The 6,224-nt window shown below is 44.0% G+C and overlaps 1 protein-coding gene across 6 annotated transcripts in view; it reads left to right on the top strand.

The window, feature by feature from the left end:
- Window positions 1-2,776: 2,776 nt before the first annotated feature.
- Window positions 2,777-6,224, top strand: part of LOC109630130 (leucine-rich repeat and fibronectin type III domain-containing protein 1-like protein) — a 144,991-nt gene continuing 141,543 nt past the window's right edge. For 5 of the 6 annotated variants that reach the window (XM_069534953.1, XM_069534952.1, XM_069534951.1 and 2 more), the window contains exon 1: window positions 2,777-4,155. The gene's annotated coding sequence lies outside the window, so the exon portion shown is untranslated. The remainder of the gene's footprint in view (window positions 4,156-6,224) is intronic. The other variant, XM_069534954.1, reaches the window with a different exon arrangement.

Raw genomic sequence — 6,224 nt, 5'->3', positions numbered from 1 at the left:
ACACACACACACACACACACACACACACACACACACGGTATATACTTACTTACTTACTATTTCCTAATGTTGATCCACAATGAGAGCAGACACAGCCACAAAGTATAAAAGAAAACTATATGAAGTACGGGAGGGTGGCAGACAGGCAAGAGTAAGTCTGAGAGTGGCGATGACGAGTGTGTTTGTGCGTGTGTGTGTGTGTGTGTGAGTGTGTGTGTGTGTGTGTGTAAGAGAGAGTTAGAGTAAGAGAGATCAGAGCATGTTGAGATGAGCTTTTGGATTTTCTCTCTGAGGATAAAGCTTGTTCCAGCCTTGTGCTGCTGAATCCCGCTGCAGCGCTGTCCATGGTGCTGAATCGGATGGCGGGTCTCCCGTCTCGCTCTATCTGCCTCCCTCCCTCCCTCCCTCCTTCCCTCCCTCCCTGATGCTTTCTCTCTGTCCTTCTCTCTTGCGCCCTCTTATTGTCTTCTTCCTCTCAACTTCATTGTTATGACACAACATGTTGCCACAGAGATGTCAACACATGTTTAAATGACAAATGGCAGCAGCAAATCTACACAACAACAAAGTAACACATTTAAACACACAGAGCTGTGAGTAAATCTTATGGAATAAATATATCGGAATTTTCTTTTTAGCAGCAATTAATATTTTTCTTTTTTCTAGGTTAACACATATACTGACACTAAAGAAGATAACAGAACAATGACAGCATATGTCATTTACATGGGATGTTTTGAAAGGCAACACAGTAAGCTTTTATTCATTTTATTAATCTATTTGTTATTTTCTTATAAACTTTGTGAGTATAAAATATCTGTTGGTGTCTTCAAACCAACAGTATTCCACTGTGGTTTTTCAAGTGGTTGCTTCACACCAAGTTCATATTTGGTTCAAATTTGGCCCATGTTCTCTGGGTAGTCAGGCTTTCTCGTGCTGGGTTGGGTTAACTGGAGACTCTAAATTGACAATGTGAGTGTGATTTTTTTGTCTCTTTATGTTGGTCCTGATACATGCTCGCTCTATGTCAGCATGACCAAAACCCTTTAAGGATAGGCTTTTATAGAGAATGGATGGATGATACACAACAAATATGTATCTGTCACTTAACTAGTAGCTTTATTGATTCATGATTTCTCTGCTAAAGATATGTTTAGCTCTAGTGGCAACACACTTCGTTTGACTTCTGCACGTATTTTTCAGAAAATTGAAAATCGGTTGACAATGTGTTGAATTTGTACAGTAAACCTGTTCTGACTCTGATATACAGAGAACCTTATAAAAGGAAGACAGTGCCCCCTCACCATTCTTCAGCAGCAGTGTGATCACTGTGTGCTCAGTGACTGTGTTGTTTTCAAGCCTTTGCTTCAGGCTTTATTAGTCACACTGGTCGTGTAGACCTGTACCGTCTATTTAGGGATCAATGTGTTTCCAGTATGCGTCAGAGTCATGTTATTCTCTCCTTATATCGCCTCTTCTTTGTTATAATTTGATTTGGACACGTACTATTGTACGTTAGTTTAAGTCTCATCACATAATGCCGTCAAATACCACCAGATGTGCATACCAGAATATATTTTCCAAAGAAATCTCTCACTCGTCTCTCACTCCCTCCTCTTTCCGTCTTTCACACACACATTTATGTGTGTTTTTTATTATGCTGACCTTTAGCCTACATGGCCCCAAGGTGTTTCTGTTTTGATGGAGGTTATGGAACGTGAGGCAATTCATCAAAGTTTCCATTGTCCTGGCCCTGTCTGATCTCTGCCCATTCTCTTAATCTGTTTGTCTGGTTATTTCTGCTTTGCTCTCTTGATCTCTCTATTATCTCCTTCTCTCCTGGCCCTACCACCAATAACCACAATCCTGAACCATGCCAGCATTGCAGCATATAATTTATCTCCTCTTTTGCTAATAAGATAATTGCAGTCCACTCACACTTTATAAGCCATGCAAGCATTCAGAATCTACAAAGTAAACACACCAATCTGCCTCCTGTGTCGGCTCTTAACTAATAACCCACTAATTTTTGCTTGTGTCGTTCATCACTGCAGCTGCGGAGTGACCCCACCATCACACACTGAATTTCATTAACTACGTAAATAGAAAAGAATAGTGAGCAAAGCCGTCCTGAACAGACAATCATAACACCAATTCTCTGAGATGGGTTGTGTCAAAGTGTTTCGTGTTTTACAGTTTAAACGGCAAAATTATGAACAAACATATGGCTTTGTCTTTTTTCATCTCTGTACCAACCAAATCTGCATGCTCACCTGTTAGCTTTGCATGCAATTGGGCAATTAGAGGAGGTAACACAGAGAAGCAGAATGTGATGACAGCCTGATAGGCTATATTTTGGCTGTTTTCAGGAAGTGTTTGTAAGTCTTACTGTTGACAGATTGCTGTCTGTAAGCAGTAGCAAGACAGCAATATCATCTTCTCATTGGCTCGCGTAATTCCTAAAATGTCAAACTATGACTTTAATAGGCTTGAGTCAAGTAAGATGGAAGAGTTGACAGACAATTTTTCAACCACTCAACCAGGACTCCACATTTATAGCTTAACGTCAATATTTTCAATATTAAAAAAAATGAAATGAGAGAATAAACTGAGAAATCATTTTCTGTTGTATTCCAGCATGTGCAAAGTATATACTAGGCAACATTTTACCGAAGGGCGCACTTGGCAGCCCATGGCCCTCTTGAGGTCCTCGTCCCTCACTTTGAGAACCCCAGGCCGTGTTTGTGTCTGATGTGTCTCCTGGCAGAGCCCTGAACTCCATCAGCTTCTTCTCCCAAGTATAACGCCCCGGTGATGGAATCACGCACATTCGTCATAACGCATCCATCCTTTATAGCGGCTTGTAAACGCGGAGCAGCGACATGACAGGACTGAGCAGGACGCACGGGTACGGAGACGCGCACAGGAGGAGCTGGTAGGCGGATCGACTCCCGGGACAAACCACCGCACGGTGTAAAAGTGTGACCGCAGGAGGGGAAAGATAACATCACCATGGCGGATCGGAGCGCTTTTTAACGAGGGGGGGATAAATAAGGAAAAGGACATGGATGATTTGAGGCTGTTTCCCTAACGAGATATATCTTCTTCTCTTCTCTGTCCGAAGCTTGTTCCTTTCTCTATCTCTCTATTATAACAATATAATAATCTATCTGTAGACAGCCATCCGCCGGGCGGTGCGCGCTCCTGTCCGGTGTCTCTCCTTGGAGAGCACGACGCGGAGAGAAGAGAGAGGTCATCACAAAGTCACTTCTGTGGCTGAAAGAGAGGAACCAACATGTTTTAACCAAGCTCCTCTGGATCTGCAGCTTCTTCTGTACGGGTTTCTACTCTAATCGCTTCATTTAGTGGAAGGACCTTGATGCGGATCATTCTCCAGCGAACAACAACCACAGAGGATCGTTATTCTGTGACCAAGTGCAGATGAAGATGATGAGAGCTGTGCAGGAGTGAGATGTGGTGTTTGGGCAGTAATGACAGCAGCTGAATGGGGGGAGGGCAAAGAGCATCTGTAGAGGAGCTTACGTGGAGACCGGCTGAGGAGCCCAAAAACGACATGACCGTGCCCGCTTGCACCTGAGTCGTTTGCTCGCTCTCCTCACCCATTGCTCGTCCTCCACCCTTTTAACCACATATAGGATTTCAGCCGGGCGTTTTTCCTCTAAACGACCGATTAACGGAGTCTTAACAGGGGAAAGCTCACGTGGAGACGGGATGAGTGCGTAACGCGGCGTTGCGCCGGTTTGACTGCGCCTTCCTCCACTCCCGCATCCCCGCCGTCCTGCTGCGGATCACCGGCGGTCAGTGGATCGCTGTAGGTTACAGCCTGCTGACAGGACTTCCCCTGCAAACTCAACGGGAACTCATTTGAGACGCCTCGCTTGCCCCAGCACTGCTCCCCCGACCAGGAGCCCCGCAGCGCGGATAGCCTTGCGCGGTGCAAGACTGAACCAAACAAAACAGTGGATATGATATCTTACTCGGTCTGACTGATTTTTGATGTGACCAGGAGGAGGATTATTGAACGTATTGTTTGAGGAGTGGAGACCTTCCACCTGGCTTGACGAGGAAGGGAGGGATAACCCGGAGCAGGAGCAGCCTCCACCTGAACAGAGGAGGAGGAGGAGAGGCGCGCAGGTATGGCTCAGTCTCTTTATGTCACTTTTCTTATCCGTCCAATCATGACACAGTTTCCTCCCTATACAGCAACATCCTGCTTTTTACTTCACAACATTTGAGAGGTTGATTTGTAATTTTAAATGACATGAGTAAATACACACACATACACTCACGCATGGGGGTGAAGAGAGGGATGGGATGAGGCAGATGGGGAGATAATGGCGCTGCTGTTTTCTCTCCTATACGATTTAGACCGGGTGATATCCTCTGTGTAGATTAAAGACAGCAAGGAGATGGGGGAGGGAGGTGGAGAGATGCTGAGGGGGTGTAAACGCACAGGAAGTGTGAAGAAATAGGTCTGAAACCAATGGGAAGACGAGATGGGTTAGAGGCACAAGCAGAGATGGGATAAAAACAGCAGATGCAGGTGGATAAAACTGCAAGCGAGACAGGGAAGGGCTGAAGAGTGGGGTTTGAAAGTTCATATGAGAGAGGAAGAATGGATGGATATGTGAGGGAGAGTGAACTGCATTGAATTGGAGAGCAGAGAGTTAAGGAGACACAGGAGAGGGGATGAAAGTGCTGAGATGGAACACAGAGAAGGAGCTGAAAGGAGAGGAAATGGTTGATAGCAGTCAGATGTTTAGGTGAAAGGGAAGAGCAGAGGCGCATCATGGCAGGAGAGATGGAACACTGAGGAGAGGACGGAAGATTGTGAGGGAGTGGTAGAGCAGTTCGGGGGAAAAGACCAAGAGGTTATTTGAGAGAGTAAGAAAAGACAGTGAGAGAGCAGGTGAAGCTTGCAATGAAATGATCCCTACAGAAAGCTCTGACAAAAGCATGCTGACGGCCAAGTGTAGAATACTCTGCTACTCTCGGGCATTATCCAATGGATTGCTGTGTAATGGTGGTTGCCGCACCATGGAGACAGAAAGAGAGATAGGAGAAGAAACCACAAGAGGCTGAAAAGTGGTGAGATTCACACAGTCAACATTTTAGTTTTCTGTGTCAGCTCATCAGCTCGTCCCTGTACCTGGTGAATCTTCTTGTCCTTAACTGGCCCATTTGCATTTTAATGGGGTTCTGGGATGGCTCTGAACCACCTTAAAACATGTAAATACAGATGCAAGATTAAATGAGGTTTGGAGGAAATCATCCCCTGCTTTTCCTTGTTTCTATCTCCAAACCAAGCATGAGGCTGAGCTGAAGCCTGGCTTTGGCTTGAGTCTTTCATGCCAACATTGTGCCACTCTTTCCACTCTATGTTGAGGCATCATATTTGATTGTGGCTTGAAACACAGTAGGAAGAATTAATAGAAGTGATCAGTATCTTATCATGCTTTATATCAATGGGAGATGCAAAGGAGTCATAAAGAGCACTTGTGTTTTTTTCACCCCAATGGTGAAATCAAAGTTAAATACTGATCTAATCAACGTTGAGCTTACAGACTCAAACAAGGCAAACACATGCAAAGAAGATTGCAGGCGGACATTTTATCCAAACAAACATGAAAACACATTTCAGTCATGCTTGTGTATAATATAGTTGGCCTTGGATTCCGTATTCATCGTTGTTACTGACAACTCTGTTGACACAGTGAGCCTGTCAACATGTACACAATATTCTGCATGTGGCTCATAATCTCGTCAAGCTTGTATTGGAGATTCACAGCTCATGCATCTTCATGTCCCACTCCTGAATATCACGTTACCACAACAATAATTATATTCTCACAGTGCCATGGAAACTGACTTCACATCGGTTAAAAAGAATACCACTTTATTTTAGTTCTCTCATGGTGTGAAGGACTAATTAAGTTTTATTAACATCTGTGACATCTCATAAAACAACTCTAAAATAAAAAGCTTTGGTATCCAGGTTAAATAACGGGATACATCTGGATATGCAAACACTAATCAACAACAGTAATGTTTTTTCAAACATAATGACTGATTGGTGATGATGCAGTTTGGCAAGAAATAAAATTGTTAAACATCTCTTCAATAATATAATGATGCCCGATTCAAGTCCATCAATCCATCCTTTATGGTTCACTGTGGGCGAGAGTTTGGGTACACCAGAGACG

This window comes from Paralichthys olivaceus, chromosome 11 (genome assembly GCF_024713975.1).
Source record: "Paralichthys olivaceus isolate ysfri-2021 chromosome 11, ASM2471397v2, whole genome shotgun sequence".
Lineage (NCBI taxonomy): Eukaryota > Metazoa > Chordata > Actinopteri > Pleuronectiformes > Paralichthyidae > Paralichthys > Paralichthys olivaceus.
The sequence above is the reverse complement of the archived record's forward strand: the minus strand, read 5'-3'. Positions and strand labels throughout refer to the sequence as shown.